The sequence below is a fragment of the Amphiura filiformis genome, chromosome 7, assembly GCF_039555335.1.
Source record: "Amphiura filiformis chromosome 7, Afil_fr2py, whole genome shotgun sequence".
Lineage (NCBI taxonomy): Eukaryota > Metazoa > Echinodermata > Ophiuroidea > Amphilepidida > Amphiuridae > Amphiura > Amphiura filiformis.
Window position 1 is genome coordinate 22657665 of NC_092634.1, and position 21976 is coordinate 22679640.

Here is a 21976-nt window from a genome sequence, read left to right on the forward strand (position 1 = left end):
GGCAACTTTAGGCTAAAAATCGATGATGATGGCGCACGATGTTATGCACCTCCAAAGTTTACCATTTGCAAGTAAGGCTCAGAGAGGCTGAAATTTCAAGAATTTTTTCAAGCTGAGCGAGGCGCTGTGCACGCTCATATTTTACATGTGAGTTGTTGGTGCTAATATGTACCAAAATTATTTTTTAGAGACAATTCTATTTTTTTTTGAATCGCAAAGCCGTACATAATAAGGGAGATTGGCTCTTAATTCCCCTCAAAAATATGGAATTTGATTTATATGGTATATACCTTGGGTCTGTGTGGGTTTTTGGCGTAACAATGTAACAGGAAGAATAATTCACTGGGGTATGGATATGTACTGTTATCATTATTGTTGCACAGATTCTCTTCTATTGGTTCCTCTTCCTTCTCATCCTCTTCCTGCTCGAAGTCTTCATCGTCCAAGTCATACAGGATATCTTCATGTTTGTCCACTGTATTTACCACCAGTGGTTCATTAAATACTTGTTGCATCCCTGATGTGAACGAATTGTGTGTAATAACATGATTTAACTTGTGAGCATTCCCTTGCATGTGTCTGGCAAGTTTTGAGGGCTTATCAAACGATGAAGCACATTCAAAGCAGTCGTGATTCCGTTTCGGCATCTTAATTGTTGTTGACCTAGAGTAGAGAATGATGAATATCACATGACTATGAGAAAATTTAATATTCGGATTTTAAGTTTTGTTGTGTATCTGGATGTTCAACGTTTGTATTAAGGGGGGGGTACTACACCCCTGCCCAATTTTGTGCCTATTTTTGCATTTTTCTCAAAAATTATAGCGCATTAGGGACAAAGTAAGATATGTATATTATAGGGCAAGGACTACAACTACTGCACTGGAAATTTTATTTCAGCACAGACAACAGTAGTGGAGTTACAGTCAAAAATGAGGGAAAACCAATATTTGATCAATAACTACTTGCTTTGAGTTGCTGAATTTTCAGTACGGTACAGTAGTTGTAGTTCTTGCCCTATAATATACATATCTTACTTGTCACCAATGTGCTATAATTTTTGAGAAAAATCAAAATAGGCACAAATTGGCCAGGGTGTAGTACCCCTTAAAAGATTCATGTTAAAAATTTCACTTATGTGTCACTAAATAAGATATTTATGTTTCTTTTCGTCTTTTTTCATTTTATTTCAGAATAAAAACAAACCATCTGGTCAATGTCTAAGAGAGACCTTCTGGCAAAACCCTGGAGAGACAAATGGGGTGTGATTTGCAGCAAACTGGGATTGAAGACTGAAATGAACAGCACTTTAAAAAGGCTATCTTGATTTAATAATGGGTGGCGTTTGTGTCTGGCTTCCAAAATATGATGGTCAATCTCAATTTTCTTCCCGATGACTTTGCACAACAGGTTGAACCAGGATAAAAACCCAAAACAATTACCAAAAAACAGTACAAACATGTAAGAAGCAAACTCATTATGGTTCTGACTTAGTGTGCAGGTAAATGATATGGCAATTAAGTCTGGAATTATATTTATGGTTTGCTTGATGTTCTTTGAAAATAAACATCAGAAGAGTTTCTTAATAATCATTGCACAAGATTCAGAAAGCTACTTTGATACTTTGATATTTTGATCAGATCAAATAATCTTCTTTTAGGATCAGGTCATAATTAGTTAAGTATGTAATATTATATTTATACATTTCATTCTTGAAACATGAAAGATGCAGATGATATCATGCCTTGAATCACCATCTATCATGCAGAAGAGTGTGGAAACATACCTTGTTTGTACTTGTACATAAAAATTATTTTTTCTTTTGTATGTCAAATATTGAAATGTTTTATATTTGAAGAGCTTATTTCCAAACCACAAACATGTTGCTGATTTACCTATACATACGATATTACTATGTGTTGTGATGCTAGGTATGATAATTTCAGTTGGGTGCACCATTTCAAAGCAAGCAGTGGATGAACACATAGTAACAATACTGTGTGAGGTCTTTGTTTCCCAAATGAGAACAATAGTCTGCATATTGTTAACCAGTATTGTGGTAAATAATGGCTTGTTGATGGTACAACTCATTGTTGCTAATGTCAAACTAAATTGTGGTTGTGGACTTAACAGTTTGGAAAATAAGCTCTTCATTTATCAAACAAAGGATTGTAAAATGTAGAAATCATCTTATTTTTAACATCATATTTTGATAGGAAAGAATAAGGATTTATATTTATAAAACAAATGATTGGAATGATATGAGTATGGACTACCGTATTAATTGCAATGCGCTAAAAAAAAGTGATTTTGGGTGGACGCTTATTTTTACCTGGTTTTCCTATCTTTTGTAAGGGGTGTTTGTTTAAATTTACTAATGTTATAAAAGGGTCCTGAGATGTTCTACAAGGAATAAAGGTATTGTTTTTTAGCCAGGGGGCACTGTTGGGGGATAATGAAGTAGCCCGTTTTATATGAGACGATAGATGCACGACAGCAGCAAAAAACAATACCTTTATTCTCATTCTTAAACAATTCAATTAATATATTATAACTTGGAACTACAAATTTTAATCGGATTAAAGCCTACATTTTACATGGAACTACCTAGGGCTTAAAATCAATCAGTCCTGTTGTTGCTATGCGCCTCCGATTAATTCAAGTTTTGTCTCAAAACTCACGAGTTTGAAAACAAATTTGAAATCCTTTTTTTTATTCCCAGCTTTTTTATCGTATGTTGCAAAAAAAATCTTGTTTCTCGAAAAAATTAAAAGGAAATAAAAAATTTATTTTTCAAATGCGCGCGGGAGAACTTTGAGACCTTGTCAAAGTTAAAACAAAATCTAGTTCGATAGTGGCGTCATCACTCTTGTGGTTGCTGATTAAGTATTTCAAAAGTTGGTCAAAATCAAAAAAGGATAGTTTTTATATTAATTTAAAAAAATTAACTGGAAAGAATGTGAAGTATTATAAAGGCCACAAGTCTGGTAAAGCACAGTCTGCTTATGAGGCCCTAGAGTTTCCATAAGGCCTAAAATAATTGTTTGATTGGCGTAACATAAAAAGGAAATTCTGGTAGGTTGGCCAGCAAATTTATTTTAAGCTGTAAATTGCTTTTCATACATACACGCTATGTAACAGCGCGCGTGATTGGTCTAGAGCTGGACGTTAATAGCGTTTATGCCCGGTGTCCCAGATGTGTGATCGCCGGGTAAGAAAAGTACAGTAAAATCATGTTTTTTAATAATGTTACTTGAAATGTATTGTTATTATTTTGATGAAATAAGAATTACAAAATGTTCTGTTATGTATGAACGGGGTTCATTAATATATTTTCATGACTAAACGGGTTGTTTATGCCATCAGGCCGAAACAACTGTTTAGGCGACGAAAAAAGAAAATCATGTCCTATGGCCCAACCGAAGAACAAATTGGGAAACAAATTCTTTTTTGTATTTTCTCAAATTGCAAATGATTTACAGATTTTCGTAATTGTTCGGGTCAGGAAAAAAAAGGCTGACCGACTGACCTAACGTAAAAGGTTGTTTATGCCCTCGGGTCGAAACAACTGTTTAGGCGACGAAAAAAGAAAATCATGTCCTACGGGCCCAACCGACCCAGAGTTTGAACAAATTGGGAAACAAATTCTTTATTGTATTTTCTCAAATTGCATATTATTTACAGATTTTCGTAATTGTTCGGGTCAGGAAAAAAAAAGGCTGACCGACTGACCCAACTTAAAAGGTTGTCCACCCGCGTAGAACAGGGTTTCTTTTTTTCGTCGCCTCAGTCATGAAAATGTATGAATGAAACCCTACATATGATAAAGACCTGGGGACTGGGGTATGAACGTTTGGACAGTATTTTTTGTGGGAATTTAGACCACATTAAAAATATCGAATAGCATTCTGAATGCGAAGAATGTCCTGATATCAAATAATTTTTCTAATACACGTTTTATGGGAAATGATTAAAAATTGATATTTTTGATATCAAACAGTCCTCGAAGTAAACTTGATGAATCTGATGACATGTACGTAAAGTGTATGTAGCTGGGATGAAAAGCTGACGATCAACATAAAATTTGGGCCTAAATCATGATTTTTAGGGTATCTGTGCAATAATTATGAGCCCCTCCCGTGGGTAAAATATCCAAAACACTTCCCCCCTCTCTCAGCCTGCCAAAATCGCTTGTCCCCCCTTCTCGGTCTGCCAAAATTCTTTGGCCCCCCCCCCCCCCTCCACCTTGTGTATGCCAACTTTTCGGATCCCAATTCCCAAACCTTAATGGTCTGCATATTTAATTTTAAGCGTTTTCGTACTTTTTTCCTAAGGCTAAGCCCTTATGAGCATTTTTATTTTTAAAAATAAATGTGTGCCAAAAATCGTTTGCCCTCCCCTCTCTCAGCTTGCCAAAAATTGCTCCCCCAATTTTGTCATCCCTCTGCAGGGCTCATAATTATTGCCCAACCCAGCCCTACACTTTATTCAATTTAGGCCTACTTAAACTGCCCGTAGGCCTACTACTAAAGTTTTTGGAATAATAATTGATTACCTACCATATTCCCAAGTATATTTTGCTTTGTTTTTACGGTATCACGACAATTATGAAGTGGCAAAAAATCAAAATGTTCCTCTGTTTTCTTTTCCGTGAATATGACGAATCACCAAATCCAATTAATTAAGTAGGTCAGTGATTTTGTTGATGTATCAACCAATCACGTTCACTCTTACATGCCTTTATTAATCTTTCAGCCAATCATATTGCATTTTATATACCGGCACTAAAAATCTTATAAACTATCATAGTAACTGGGACTTAAAAAACCACTTCACGAATGGTGTTATTGTTGTAATATTTGTTATAATTTGTATATTGTAAAAAATAAATTATGATATATTTCATTAAGCGTTTTAGAATTTTGAAAATGGACTAAGATTTATTTAAAGCTGTAGTATATAATGCCTCAGTAGTGTTTCAGAGATAAATCGTCATGATTTTTACAAATAAAGAGTTAAAAGTTGCCGAGATGATGTAAATATGTATATGGAAATACTTTACAAAAATAGAATGTCTTGCAAATAAAATGTATAATAATTTTAAAAAGAAGAATAAAGCTAAATGCGAATGACTCCTTATTTTGCATAAATAAATACAACAAATTTATGTATCCAGTATAATTATCTTGTCATTTTCCTTGTTGCTATGCGCGGGGCAGAAACCTGAATCTTGATCTACTCCCCGAAATTGTCAGAAATCGTACCACGTAATGATTACGGATAAATAGCAAATATTTATGGGACTATATCGTGATTGAAGTTACTGCATGCGCGCGAGTGAAAATGGCCGATTCGAGGAGAAGAGCAAACATGAACAGCACGGAGGTGGCCGCCGCCCTTTTGTCACGGGCTTTAAGGGCAAATACGTCGATAGAAGTGGATGAAATGACAGGTTCTCCACCCTTGTCAAGAAGCCCCAGTCCAAGTCTGGTTGGAAGGGGTGCAGTAGGCCTACGACGCATGTCATTTACTGGCCGTGTTGTTACAAACCCACCTGAGGTGGGGGGTGATCATGGCGATTCATTTCCGCCTTTCCGTGGTAAGATTTTTCATATTTTATTTTATAATAACGTGCAAATAGGCCTACATTGTACAGCGAATAAATTTTAATTTTCAATGACGTCAACAATCAACTTAAGCTACAATCTTATTCTAGTTGTCAATAAAAACATCAAGTTCGCACAATAATGTGGCACTGCGCCCACATCTTTTTAATCAACAAAATTTAAACGGCGCGACTGCTCATGTGTATCTATAAATTCATTGATCATGTTGATCGCTATATAGGCCCTAGCCTAAAAAGAAGATATGATAGAATTACTTGTGTTGTGGAGATTTAAATTTAAGAAAATTATTGCAAAACCAATTTTGATAACGTCAACTTTCCGTGCCCAGGGACGTGCCGGCTGTCACTGGCAAACTGGTTCGAATCGGTGTGACACATAAAAAGCGTTCGTCCGGGGAATGCGTGTACGTTAGTAGTATGAAATTTGTGTACTCCTTGCGCGGCGTCGTCCAGCGGTAAAAATTGCAGACGTTTGGGCTATTTCATGAACCTAGTCCTAGACCATTAATAAAAGAATATTGATTATTAATGCTGTTTATTAATTCAAAATAATCACGTATACTTTCTCCATTATTTATGATTTTGGTCAGAAATAACAAGAATAAAACGCGAGTATAAATTTGTAAACATCAGAATTGTTCTGTGTTTGTACCGGGTTGTTTTCGCGGTGAAAGTTCCCGATTGGTTGACAGAAAAACTACAATTTTGGAACCTTTGTTATGTAACATTGTCAGTATAACGATTATTATGAATATTGCTGCAAGGACTAATCAATTAATAAGGATATTTAATGCAGTAAAAATGAGTAAATTAATTCTAATCGTATTATTTAAAGCTGTTATAATACATATATTTAATTATACGCATGTGTCACGTGATTAGCTTCGTGGCATGCGGGGTGGATTTCACTTGACATGCTTTAATCCTGTACTTGCAAATAACATCCGTGTAGTGCTTTAGGCTGGTGGATGAGTAGGCCAGTGAATGAAATAAAGTCTAAATTTAGTTTTCTTCCATCCTTTTTCATCATCAAATATAAAATTTAGTCAAAGAATTTTAACGAAATAAGCCCATATAATTTATTTGTTACTTTTTTTCATCATTCATGCTAGGCTTAATAATTTCTTTATACATAGGCCTATAAAAAAAAAATGAAGGCCTATACAGCAAGGGATTTTCTATTTTTTAATATTACTGTAATTTACGTTTGATTAAGGAGTGGAACTTTTTATTTATTTATTTATTAAGGCCCTATTTATTTATTTATTTTAATTTATTATTATTTTATAATTAATTATATATTATTATTATTAGGCCTATTATTATTATTATTTAAAAAAAATGGTAAACAGTAAGGGACCGTTCACAAACACTTGTAAGGGGGGCCTGATGCAAAAAATTTTATCATGAAAACTTTCGCCCCCCCCCTTTACAGACCTCGATAATTTCATGGCACCCCTTTTTGACATGAAAATTATCGGTCAACCCCATAGAAAAGCATATAAACTCAATTTTCCCAGAATTCTCCCCCTTCGTGCATCAGGCCCCCATTACAATTGTTTGTGAACGGTCCCTAAACTCACTTCAAAAGATCCAAAGGCAAACTAAACTGAGCCTCTTTCAGGGCTACATTTTCTTCCAAAACAGAAATGACTTCAATAATAAGAAATCAAGTAACAATAAAGTAAGAAAGTAAGAAATAAACAAAAAGGCATAAAATAACCGAGAAAAATAAGTAATTGCAAGTAGGCCTTATAGCAAAAGCAAGTCCCATCACACATCAATTTCGCCCAAATTAATGACACTTGACAAAATCCATAATAAGCCCATCGGTAGGCCCATTCCCTAAATTAAAATTGTTATTTTATAAAAGTTATCATCTAGGAATGTTTTATATTCATGCATGAGATGCGCTTTTCAATCTTTGAAGCAGCCAAACCTCCTCTTTTTTGGGGACACCCTTTTTATAATTACCGAGTTTATTATTATGCATGTACAAGGAACACATTTTGGTCAAAATTAACATGATAAAATGCATATTCTTTGTTGTAGGCCTACATGGTGTAAAAAATATAAATTGCTTTTTATTTATTTATTTATTTATTAACACATCAATTTCGCCCAAATTAATGACACTTGACAAAATCCATAAGCCCATCGGTAGGCCCATTCCCTAAAATAAAATTGTTATTTTATAAAGATATCATCTAGGAATGTTTTATATTCATGCATGAGATATGCACTTTTCAATCTTTGAAGTAGCCAAACCTCTTTTTCGGGACACTCCCTTTTTATAATTACCGAGTTTATTATTAGGCCTATACATGTACAAGGAACACATTTTGGTCAAAATTAAATGCATATTCTTTGTTGTAGGCCTATATGGTGTAAAAAATATTAATTGCTTTTTATTTATTTATTTATTTATCTACTGATGTGAGGCAGGGCCTGGTTTTGAAATAATGGACACTCTGCGAAGCCGGATTTCGAATTGGACTTTCAAAACTTTGTGATTTTTGACCAAAATTGTAGAAGTTATGTTAATAAATCTCTTTTTTTTTCAGATGACTTTACACAACAAGTTGAAGACGAAGACAGAACGTATGACGACATACTGAAGAAAGTGCAGAAGATAGAGAATAATCAACAGAAAATTATGAGCAACCTAAAACAAATCACTGAACAGATGAGTGCACAGAGGTGCATGATGGAGGCCTTCCTGAAGGAGTCGTTTCAGTTCAAAAAGTCTGACATTTACGTAAGCATTATTATCATTTTTTAAGTCTCCTAACACCAACTCTTACGGCCGTCATCTTTAACCTATAATCTTAAACATATATCTTCAACATTAATTATAACACCGAAATTTGGTAAAACTGCGCCCGATTATCCCTGGATTGTGTTATTTAGGCCTATAGCGCCATCATAATATGTACTTACATTTGTTTGAAAGGGGATTTTAGAGAAAATGGGCTCAAATATTAAAGTCAGTGACATTATGTTTCAACTCTTTTTTGAGGCAATTCACCTTAAACACAAATTTCTAAAAGGTGACATTGTGATACTGTTGTAAATTCAAACCCCGACTATTAAGGGGAGGTGCATAATTATGTGTTAAAAAAAAGGGGGGGGGGAGGTTGTTGGCAGAGAAAAAGGGGACAAAGATTTTTGGCAAGGCCAAAGGGGGGTGGGGGTGGCAATCGATTTTTGGCAGACAACTTTTAGAATTCACCACCCCGGGATACACATAATTATTGCACCACCACTACAAACGGCCAATTGATGAGCGGGCCGACCCAAGATTGTGTAAAATTGAAATTAATCCCCTCTCATTTTTGTATTTGCATAAAGGGTCAAAACCGAGTAATTGGAATTGAAAAATCGACAAAAGGAGTATCATAAAACCATTCCGTATTTAAATTCATAAAGGCAGTCCTTTAAAGTTTCATTAGGAATATGGCAACTTGATCAAAACTTGGAACTTCACATCTCACATCTTTCAATAATGACCATGGCTTTCTTATATGGGTAACTTATGTTATTTAGGTGCAGTTTAATACTCTCGAGACGAATGCTATTTTCAATTAATTTGTTAAACATTTTCTTTTAAACGTTTTTTCTTTGTAAATTAGGAGAGTGTTATGAAGATAGTGCGGAGACGATACATCGGCGTGAGCAGGATCAATTTGGGTTTTGATAGAGAACACCATGTAAGTCTGCAAATACTCGATTACGTTTGTCCAAAAACATCGGTCTGAATTATGTGTCATTATTATTATTATGTCAGAATTCAACATTTCATTATTTCGTTTCTGGCAGGGAGGGAGTGGGTCGGCTGAGAAACGAAACTAGTTACGTTTATAGGACGTCATCGATCTTTTGGTTTGTTCCCTAAGGATGTTTCATTCAATAATTCCTAAACTTTGGGTCCCGGGGGGGCACTCAACTTAAATTTTGGTAGGGGTGTGCGGCGCTCCGCGCCAAACTTTGAGAACTAAGAACTGATTTTCGGGCAAAATAGGGGCTTGAAGAACTGAAATTAGGGCCAAATTATAGGCTGTTGAGCTAAAAATTTCTAAATTATTTCCAAATTTGAGCTTAAAGAGCTACAATTGTCAGAGTTTGAGGCTCAAAGAACTGGAGCAGATCCAAATGTGGGGCTTAAGGAACTGCCGGAGAGCCTGAAAAAGGGACCCTTGAGCGCCGCACATACCCGTACCACCTTAACATGTGAGTGCCCCCCCGGGCTTTGTGTAAAGGGGACAACCAAAACAAGAGCACCCATGGTGCTGTAGCTCATTGTTTCCTGATGTATAATTAGCATCATGGTATTGTACAATTTCATAAGTTTACTATTAGTTGCCATAAACATTTTAACTGGGCATTTGCTGGTCCGGGGGGGAAACCAACTTTGGAGGGGACGTGTATGTAGGGCTGTTAAGCCTTTTCAGCATCGCTGTTTTAAAGACCCCCCATATTTTTTTACAAACACATGCTCTGTCACCCGAAGACCACCTATTTTTCCGTTTGATCTGTCACCCAAAGAAATTTGAAGTAATTTAGAACTAGAAATTCCATTTTCGAGGTTTCTGTGGCGCTGTTTTGGTTCTCACCCAAATATTCCATTTTAAAAAGGTCATGTTCTCACTTAATAACCCCATATTTTTTACATTTTGCTTTCACCGAATGCCAAAAATCATGCTCGCACCAAATGAACCCACATTTTTTACACTTTGCTCTCACCGAATGCACTTTAGTGCGAAAGTGACAGCCCAACACCTATATCCATTTCAAATTGAAGTGCCCCCGGTGAACATGCTGGTATAACCTTTAAATGAAAACTAAAATATAATTATGTTAACTTGATTGCTAACAGGTTACATTGCACTCTGGGTTCACAGCACTCAAATAATAGATAGATATAAAAAACAATGTGATTGCAATACATATTATGAATTGTTTTATTTTTGAATTGCAGGAATAGAAATTGCCAAGTTTTCATAATAAACAATAACATACTGGAGAACATGGTACTTTTTACATGTATTTACATGATACATCATTAAAGAAAATTGTGATTGTACAATGTAGAAATCATTTTATTTTTAAAATCATATTTTGACAGGAAAGAATGAAAAGCATCATCACATGAGTCGACAAACCCATGCCCTAAAGATCATGTGCTCAACGCAAGCTTACAACATGAGAGGGAGGTGATGCGTAACTGGCGGAATGAAGAATTAAAGAAAGTAAATATAGACTTGCCATAACTCGATTTTTAGTGAGCGATTTTCAACTCGTCATAGACCCTCGCTGTGAATCTTCAAAATTTGCCCATCTAATCAGCCAATTCAGCATTTAATAGATTCTGTACACCCTCTAAGTGGAAAAATTCGCAAAATTTAGCACCCTTCATGCGAATTTCAAAATCTAAATACCATTTTTTAGATAGCCCGTATTTGATAATGATTGCACTGAAATAAATAGTATTTGTGAAATTCGACCACTCGACCAGTATTTGTGCTAGCAAGTGATTTAGCAACCTTATAAAGTTTAGACAGCATCATTTTGTACAATTTCACAAACAAGATAAATGATACACATTTATTAACCTTTAAATGTGGAGTAGACATTTACCTATGCCAGAATATATATCACCATTTATATTTACGGTAATTATTATTTAATTAATTTTCAGTACAAAACATCCAAGGAGCCATCGGCAGAGGTGAACGAGAAGGTCATGAAGATGATCTCCCTGCCAGCTCAAGAAAGAGATGAGCTGGCAGGTGAGATGCACCGCCAGTTGACACTTGGCGTGAGTATAATTATTACAGTGGTGTGCCAAAATGCCATTGTCATATTTGATTTAATCATCAATTGGCATTGACAATTTGCCACTTTTACAAATAATTATATGTACTAATACTACTACACATTTGTAAATAAATGTTCGGCTACCATCAGACAGTTCATTATACTGGGGTTCATCTTAAGTTATAGTAGTGAAATAGTGCATATTTTGTTGTGCAAAGTCAGGACAAAGTGCTCACAAAGATTATACATGCACACATACAAGTGTGGTTTGCAGTTAAGTGTCGATACCATTTGCGTGGTCAGAGGGAGCAAAGGGGGGACAGCTTAACCTGTGAAAAGTCTTGCCCTTCTTCTCACCACTCCCCTGTGTGAGATGTTTTTTGTACTTTTTAGTCAGTTTTGACAATTCTGGTCATACCCGTAAAAGTTTGATGCTCCCCCTTTCCATTCTAAATTATGAATTGCATTATAGTAACATTGGAATGTCAATAATTATTTTATATTTACTTATTAGTACAAATAAGTACAAATTCAATTCAATTCAACTTTTATTTATCCACGGAAAGGCCCAGATCAGCCCTTGAGCTGGTCTTCCCTGGGGCCGTGAGTGTGACCCTTCGCCCGGATGTCGCTAAACTTGTTTTTCCGCTACAGTGAAAATTGGCTTGAAAGGTCATTCCGATGAAATTTTTAAAGATTTGAAATGATTTATGTTTTCTTATACTAGTCCAAGTTTCATTGCAAAATATAGAGTAGAAACAAGTAAAACACCTAATTTTCTGAAGCTTGTCGTTCTAAAAATATTCCTAAAATTGAGTAAAAAGTGTTTCAGAGTGTCGAAATAATCTTGAAATTTGTCCACTGCTCTGAAAAATTCTCTCGTTCGAAAGTGCCGCCATGTTTGGTATTGCGGAAAGTTTGGTTGTAATAGCATGTATGGAAGGTAATGGTTGATATGGTCAAAAATTGGCAAATTTTTGAACCCCTGATTTTAAACTGTGTTTTCTCGGTTTCGCGTTTTGAAACTGTGACACCTTTGAACGACCATAACTTTACTTCTTTATGGTATGGCCTTTGTAAGTATGCCAAAACCTCAAAATGGTCTAGGGGCGACATCCGGGCTCAGTTGTGGCGTGGGGTCACAAATATCAAGATAACACATATAATGTACATGGTAGTGGGAGATGATTCACATACAATCTTACATACATATATTTACCAATTTGTTATACTCTTGTTTGTATCTTAATGCAGAGACTATACTACTGGAAGATATGGGTGAACTTGCCTAACAGGTCACAGGAGGGATTTTGGCGCTCCTTTTACTTTTGGCCACGCCCCAACAATCTTACTCAGGGAAATATGGATGAAGCGATGTGGGAGAGAATATCAACAGAGGAGGAGGCGCTAAGAGTTAAATTGATGTAATCATTTTTCACAATAGTATGAGCAATTAAAATCAATACACTCCCTATAGAATACTTGACTTTTATCTCCCACACAGCAGGCAGTGTAGATAAAAATTGGAGTCATCTTTTAAGGCCTCAGATAGCGATGTTTATTCATATTTTTCATGGGACCTGAGAGAACATCGTATATTATATCAATGTACATTATGAATACAATGGATAATTGTATTTTTTGCCATTTGCCATAATGATTAAAAATGGTAATTTTTGAAATATTATCAATCTAATGACATGTATTTTAAGTGTATGTAGCTGGGATGAAATGCTGTCCATCATATTAAAATTTTGATCCTTGGCATTGAAGAAATAGTTTTTTGTCACCAAAACACAACAAAAAAGTATGGTTTTTTTTGTGCAGAATTGTATTGCATCAATATGAAAGGAACAATTTTTCAACTGATGGTTAAAAGTCAAATTTTTCAACTGATGGTTAGCTTTTCATCCCAAATTCCCAACTATATACACTTTAAGTACACATCATTGGATTTATATAGAGTTCACATCGAGGACTGTAAAATATATATATATAAAATAGCAAATTACAATACTTTGCCATAAAATTTGTATTATAACAAGAATAGCAAATATTCTAAATTAAGGACATTCATCGAATGAGCTATCAGGTCCCAGTAAAAAATGTTCACATGTAGCTTTCTGATTCCTTAAGGTTGGTCTGAACCCTGGAATTATGAAAACTTTCGGACCTCATAACTGCTAAATTATTAGTCCAAACAATATAAAAGTATACATTTTAGAATGGAAATGACTTGATGAATTCATCTGTGAGGTCCAATTTGGGCCAAAATGCTCATTTTGGAGAAAATCCAAAAAAATGGGTTTTTGGCCCAAATTTTAGATCTAACGTAACAAAAAATTGTTTGGCCAAAAATGTTTTTTATTAATTTTTAAAACTAGATAAAAATATCTAGGACCGTTTTTCATTTTTTTGAATTTTGACCAACTTCACCAAAAATATTTGAAATTTGGGCGAAAATCAGGCTTTTTATGATTTTTTTGAAAAATAAGCATTTTCTGATCATTTTTGGTGCAAATTTCTCAAAGTTGGTCAAAATTAAAAAAAATGAAAAAACCGTCCCTAGATATTTTTATCTAGTTTTTAAAATGAATTAAAAAAATGTTGTGGCCAAACAATTTTTTTGTTACGTTAGTACTAAAAAAATTTGGGCCAAAAACCGCTTTTTTGGGATTTTCTCCAAAATGACCATTTTGGCCCAAATTGGACCTCACAGATGAATTTAGCAAGTCATTTCCAATCTAAAAATGTATACTTTTATATTATTTAGACTAATAATTTAGCAGTTATGAAGCCCGAAAGTTTCCATAATTCCAGGGTTAAGACCACCCTTAAGGTAATTCCATTTGAAATTTACAACCCCTGTGTGGAATTTCATGTCTGACACAGTGGGTGTATGGATTTCAACTGTAACTACCCCGGTATATGTATGTCCATTTCTAATTATTCATATTATATTAGCATTTCAATCCATTGTCACTCTTCCGGGGGTATTATGCAGTTGTCAATTGCAGTACGTGACCCCAGTACTAGAGAGGGATGTAATTTTGGAAACTGTTTTGTAACGTCCTAGACCCTTTCGAGATGCATTACATCCATGACCCTTTCGAGATGCATTACATCCCAGTATGAGTCCTGGCTATGACTTGGCAGTGCGGGGACACAATGCGCTGTTACATCACAGGCTAAGTCCTAGCTATTAAGTCCCCGCTCTTGGACGAGTTCTGGGGGTATGCATTGTAATGGACAGGCGCAATTTAAAACTGGTTGGGTGACAAACATCAGTTCTTGGCCTCTTAATGCTTGGACGGTGCTTCTACATGTAGACATGATATCTAAATAATACTGGTAAATGATAGAATACCACAGAATTAAAACCAGAGAACCAGGACTCGACCGCCATCTTGATACAGGCATGGAGTAAAAATTGGGGATATTCATGTTCCCTCGGAATGCGCTCGAGGCATTCGTTGTCATGCAGGCGCGACATGGATGATGGGCAAATTTGAGAGACGCACTTGATGCGACCTGCACGCGAGTACCAAGACGCTTCAGATGAGACGCATAATTGGTTTCGTTCGTCTCCGCGCACTGTCTGCAAGGACCCGAATACCCCCAATTTTCTCCCCATAGCCGAGGGCGCGATTGTACGTGGCGGAATAGGGAGCCCCGGTTCTCCTTCTCTAATTCTGTGTAGAATACACATACTTCTACTCCAAAAGTTAACTTACAAACTTTAAAAGTTTTACGTTTTCTGTAATGAATAACCGTCATGAGAATTATGTAATTCGTTTCCAAAAGTTTTCAATTTGGACCATTGCTACCTCAACATAGACAGACTGCTAATGTTATCATGGATTTGGAGTACCATTTTAAAATATGTATCTTGGATCTTTGTACACAACGAGCTAATAGTCAACTAGTTGAATTTGTGTAAATATTTGTAAATTAACTGGCCTCAAAAAGAAACTTATAATTTTTCACAAGATCATAATTATCTTAAAATCCTCTCCATAAAAATGAACAAAAATTACACACAGGATTACTTCAATACTCTACTCTAAACACTGGTCAGTAACCAAGCAGTTGTCCAACTGACAACAGCAATATGCACCGACATGGAACACCTTCCTGGACCAAATTCACAGCCCAACAGATTTCTATTGCTGGATTCCAATTATTCGCCTTTACATGAACAAAAATTACACACAGGATTACTTCAATACTCTACTCTAAACACATGTCAGTAACCAAGCAGTTGTCCAACTGACACAACAGTAAAATGCACTGACACAGAACAGCTTCCGGGACCACATTCACAGGCGAATAATTGGATCCCAGCAATAGAAATCTGTTGGGCTGTGAATTTGGTCCAGGAAGGTGTTCCATGTCAGTGCATTTTGCTGTTGTGTCAGTTGGACAACTCAGTGTTTGGTTACTGACTAGTGTTTAGAGTAGAGTATTGAAGTAATCATGTGTGCAATTTATGTTCATTTTTATGGAGAGGATTTTAAGATAATTATGACTTTGTGAAAAATAAGTTTCTTTTTGAGGCCAGTTTATAATGTTATTTCCTTGTTTAGCAAATGAATGGCCACATATTGAAAATAGATACTTCCGATCAATATTCTCTACTGGTGCATCACATACAATAGTGGTGATTAATCTTGATTCAAGCCAGTATCCACCCAAAGCCACATAAAATGTCTTTCTTGTGTGATCAGATTGAGTAGATAGAAAGCTATGCGACACGGAAATAAACAGGTCGCTGTGATTAAAAAATTAACCGCAGTCAAGGGACGTACATCGGTACGTATGCAATTGTCAAAATCTGTGCCAGCTGGGGTGATCCGCTGGATGTAGTATTACTCTTCCCTATATATTCATATCGGTTGCAGTGGATCCATTTTGAAGAGCACACCTGAAAATAGATAATGCAAATATAATTGTTGAGTAGAAGTGTTTGAATGTTGTTTCACACAGCTAATATTTGAATTAAGATATGTGATACTGATGTACACTCCTCAACGTAATTAAAGGATCAAAAACAAAACATTTCATCCAGATTATCTTGACCATACTTATACCTAATTGAAGTAACTTTTTATATTATGTGGCCTTGATCATGCCCTACTAAACAATGTAAAAAGTCTCCTCAAGACTGTTTCATCTGCTATTTAAAATATCTTGTAAGATAATTTTGCTTTTGAAAAATATTGAAGGAAATTGTTTGATCCTTTAATTACTTTGAAGAGTGTATATTGATGATGGTACATTGTACATTTATACTATAAATATATTTTCCGTCCATTTAACAGGTATCCTTGTTAATCATATGTAAATTGTCTAATATTAATAAGTTTGTTCAATTCTTGAATTAAGAATTCTATTATTTAATTGATAAAACTATTTTGGAACCACAGTGGCTTTTGTAAGATTGGTGATACCAATGTTCAATATGGAAATACAAAATATTTTTAAAAAAACCATGCACACATCTAATCAGAGCAATTTGAGATGAAATACGACAGAAATAAAATACGGTATATTTATTAAAAAACAAAAATAGTTGGAAAATGTTTTTGGTATCTTAAATCAGGGATATGATATAAGCTGTACGAGATGTGATATTGCTTCTTACTGTGGTTTAGCATAACTTTTCTTTGTTTTTAGCCATGGTAATTTTTGGTATTTATTTTATCTGAAAACTCTTAAAAGGCATACTTGAGAGACAACTTTTATTTTGGGATGGGGTGGAGGGTTAATTGAATACAGAGATAAAAAGAACAATTTGCATCTGGCGTCATTTGTCAATCACACTCAAGAACGGTTTGTTTACAAGTGTCTTGGTGATGAGTTGCTGAACACGACAGTACAACCAGGTGCCTTATTACTCAAGCAATCGATGTTGTAATTTATATATTTAACTTGTGACTTTAAGAAATCAAGCTAGGTAATATTGTTAGTTAGCAGGCATCCACTTTTGGTCAGTTCATAAATAGTGATTTATGCTACCTACAATACATGGTCAGAGCTTTGGCACAGTATTCGAATGAACTGACATGACCATGTACAATAATTAAATACATTAGGCCGTGTAAAATTAATATTTTGGTTCTCGCCCCTCCTCCTCAATTTCTGGGATTTGTCAGATTTTTTTTTTTTTTAGATTTTTCAATTTTTAGACTTTGGAATGATTTATGAAATCTTCATACATATAAATAAGTTTATTAGAGAACAAGCATCACTTCCAAGTCTTTTTGTGGTACTCTAGGGGTTTATCCTCAGAATCTCACATTTGAAAAAAAAAAAAAAAAAAAAGGCCTCATCGTTCCTCGAGCACTGTTGGAGAAGACCGAAAACTACTGACAATGCTAATTTTACATTGAAAAAAAAAAAAAAAAAAACACCTCCTCCTCATCAATTCATGAAAATCCTCTGGGACGAGAACCAAAACATTAATTTTATACTGGCCTTAACAGCCTATACAGGTTAGCAAGTAAATGCCTTTGTTCTTTTCATAATGTGTTGAGCAATTATAAATTAATAAATTATATAAATAACTTACTGTGAAAATACTATTTTGGACTGGTACTTGCATTATTCTGTATCTTTCTATCTTTACTAACATGAAAGTTGAGGGTAAAACATAAGGACATGTAGAATGTGCGATGCGTAAACAACAGCGAAATTTGCACATTTTGGGTATAATTTTGTATTTAGAGCAAACAGTTAATTTTAGGATTTTCATAAAATATCCAAAAAATTAAAACTTTTTAATAAAATCAAAGAATTCATAATGATCTGCAATACAATCCATGTAAAAAAATAGACCATCATAAAAATTGCAAACAATTTTTTGAAAAAATAGTAAAATTTTTAAAAATATGATCACATTTGGGGAAAAAAATCATGCATTTTGGGGAAAAAAGCATAAATTTCGCATTTCCAAAGACTGGCGCCGCATTTTGCACTGTGCCTAGAAAAACAGTTACTCTCATTAGGCAAAGTAAATAAAAAATAATGTGTATTATTATCATCCGCGCTCACCTGATTTTCTGAGATTTTATGGCCTCCAGTTTTTTGATATTGTTGGGAAAACCTTCGCATTTAATTGTTGTTAATCTATAGTAGAGAATAATGAATATCACATGAGAAAATTTTGGCCATATGGGGACAGGAGCCCCCTTAATCAATTTCAAAATGGTTAAAGTCCAATAGGAAAAGTGCAGCAAAAAAGGCTCGTCTCCCTCCACAATAAGATCCTTTGCCTCCATAAATCATGTTTGGTACACCCCCAATATGATGACCCACACTACGCCACTGCACCAAAATTGCAAGGTCTCTAAACCCTCGCAATCTGAAATTTAAAAAAAGAGCCTCATCGTTTTCTTGTCCGATGCTGAAAACAGCAAGGAATGTCAATTTTATGTGAAAAGTGCTGTATTTTGTCAATTCAGAAACAGGTGGGGATGTGAAACTTATTTAGAATTTTATGGGGCCTAATTACTGACATCAGATATTCTTATTCAATGGGTGCGTCTTGTAAAGAATTCACGTAATTTGATTGGTTTTCTGGTGTATAATATCTCACAATAGTTGATAGTGATATAGTCAGGGGGCGCGCCACGCAACGGCGGCACGCTTGTTGCTCCTCAATGATCGCGCGATAATGCGTTCGCGTAATACACGTGCGAGATCTAATAACGCGTTTCGGCGGCTTAAATGTTCGTGATGGTTTCGTTCATTTAAAACAACGGGATGTCCTCACAAAAGTAACTTTATTTTTTCTGAAAAGGGCAGTTTTTCTCACAAAAATTACATTAAAACTGAATAAGAATGAGAATAAAAGATAGGATTTAGTCTTTTGCCTATCCAATATCGTGTCATAATGGATGGGCTGGTCAATATTTTTATCAGCATCCACTACTCAAAATATTGGCCAGCCCATCCATTATGACACTAATATTGATAGGCAAGCAAAAGACAAAATCGTATCATTTATTCTCTAACTGAAACTCACCATCGATTTGTAACTAATCTGCCAGCCTCCTATGATTACCCTGCATACTGGTCACTTTCATTTCTGTTGGATAAAAAATTGTATAAAACTTTCATTACCAGGTACTAAAACATCTATTTCTAAATTGTTATTCTACGAGAAAATGAACATTGAAAAAAAAGGCCGTTGAAGTTTAAAGTGGTCACATTTTGTACTTTGATCGAAGATCACAGGAGAATGCTGCATTTCTCGTTTTTCTACCTTACATACATTACGTGAACATCGGGTAAATCCACAGCCCCTTGAAAAGTTTGGGCGAAATCTATCTTGATATTAAATCGGGGAAAGAACTTGAAAAAAATTCACATTTTATCAGCTAAAACAGAGCCATTTTTTTAAAAATAAGTGCTTCCGTGGTGCTTCCATAAGATGCGCCGTCACATGCATGCACATAAGCGTTGCGTATGCGTAGTGTATCTATGCGTTGACGAATTGAGCGACTTGAGGCTGAAAAATGTTTTTTCCTGCAAGCAATCCAGAATTTCCTTCAGTTTTACCAAATTTCCTCCAGTATTACATATTTCCCTTTATTTATTTCTTGATTTTTTTGGTCAAAAACCAAAAATTTCCCGGCAATGAGCTTCCTGTATTGCCCACTTTTTCCTGCCACGTATAATAAGCGCGACTACAAAACGCGATATGTCGTTGCGCGTGTACCCCGATGGTAAAACAAAGATTTTCTTTCCTTTTAAATTCCGGGAATATTAAGTGAAATAAAATCCATAAAATAGAGCAGTTAGAGTTAACAAATCTGGATTTTCTTTCATTGTATTTATTATAAAAAAAACCAAAGTAAATAGATTTCAAAAAAGCTCAATTTCAGGAAAGAAACAATGTCTAAAGGGCAACACAGCCATGTTAAACAAATAACCATGAATTTACACCCCTAGAATTCCTTCGAGGCAAGCCGATATATCGATCACTCAAACGCTTTGCCCAAGCGGCAGCATCGCTCATTCATGTACAGTCGTTAGGAGTTCAACTTCAATTCCAAGTCAATTATGACGTATGAGAACAATTCAAGATACAATTTTTTACAATATCATGCAGAACAGCAATATTTGCTTTCAAAGTCATGCCGCTGATAAAAGTGTAAGCAACATGACGACGAGTCACACCACTCAGCGACAGAAAGTATGAAACCAGCATATATTTTCATGATCATGGCCGGGGATCATGCTGGTCATGTGTCGTCAATCCCCTCGTCATTCACTCACTGTCACTAGTGTCAGTGTCACTGTCATGATCATCATGTCAATTGTATGGAGCGGGTATATAAACACCAAAGGCCCGATGTCAAAGGCCAAAGCTCACACATTCAATGACGATGTGTGTAATGATCAAATGATGATACATGATTTAATAATATTTACGTTACTAAAATTCATGAAATAAGCTTATCAATGTTAATGAATCATAATCCGACCGAGGATCGAGAATCTGAATGCATTGCTGTGTTTAGCCCAGTTCGTGCGTGCGTCATAATCGAGACCAAAATTCGTTACATATCACTTCTAAAATGAAATCTTTACAACACGTACAACACAAGAGTCAAGATGTTGATTTTTGTGGTCAACTACCGCTTTAAATAGCCACATTTCTGCGCTGAACTTGCCATGCTTGTTGACGATGTCCCACCACCAGCATGCGCCATTTATTTACCTTCGCTAGGTCACAGTCAGGTCGAGGTGGCGCCCGACCAATTTTGACTGGACTCGGAGAGGGTGAACGACCCGATTTCGCGGCGTAGTCACCTCGAAGTCGACTTCTGGGTACCGAGCAGGTGACGAATGGGTCCAATAGCTACCAAAGTCATTTTGACGTGACTATATTCTGTGGACCATCATAGGAATCTACTCGATGGTGTACATAATGAGTTACCGATGCGGTATCCAGTAGGTAACATATAGGAGGCCAGCAGGAGTGGTCACTGTGTGATGACACTGCTGCAAAGTACACTACTGCCTTGTTTCCGATGTAGTCACTCTCCTGTAGTGACTCTGTCGGCCACCATAGGGTAGGTTATTCTGGAGTGACGGCGCTAGTGACTTCAGAGTTCCAGTGCGATGTAGTCACTCTGTCGCCAGGAATTTTGCAGTGTAGCTAAAATAATAGGGCATTCCTTTACTTTAGGGTTTTTTATTTTTACATGTAATAGTTGCCTTCTGCACTGGTTAGGGTTAGGGTTAATAACACTACTTCCACAAGTCAAGGCAAGGCAGCTACAGTCATGACAGTATAAAGATTAAAACCCTTTCATGCTTTAAATAAACGCCAATAATAGTTTTTCGATCATGAGAGAATGAGTGTACAGCAATGCGTAATGTCGCAATTTTAATGGAATAACACAATAGCAAGTTCATTTGTGCACGCACAAGAAATGGCGTGGTACGGTAAGCCCGGTAACCTTAAGAAGCGTGGCCGACTGGCCGTGTGTGGTAAGCGTTGTACGCTCGGCGCAATTGTCA

The 21976-nt window shown here is 35.7% G+C and overlaps 1 protein-coding gene and 2 long non-coding RNA genes across 3 annotated transcripts in view; 2 read left to right on the plus strand and 1 right to left on the minus strand.

Moving 5' to 3' along the window:
* Positions 1 to 21976, plus strand: part of LOC140156890 (GPN-loop GTPase 2-like) — a 51141-nt gene that overhangs the window by 10110 nt on the left and 19055 nt on the right. The gene's annotated exons all lie outside the window — the stretch shown is intronic.
* Positions 10778 to 12776, plus strand: LOC140156888 (uncharacterized). Its single transcript, XR_011859602.1, has 3 exons — positions 10778 to 10875; positions 11325 to 11444; positions 12698 to 12776. It is a non-coding gene; the product is annotated as an uncharacterized lncRNA (long non-coding RNA).
* On the minus strand, positions 14164 to 21607 carry LOC140156889 (uncharacterized). Its single transcript, XR_011859603.1, has 3 exons — positions 21050 to 21607; positions 19470 to 19532; positions 14164 to 16367 (listed from the first exon to the last, which is right to left on the minus strand). It is a non-coding gene; the product is annotated as an uncharacterized lncRNA (long non-coding RNA).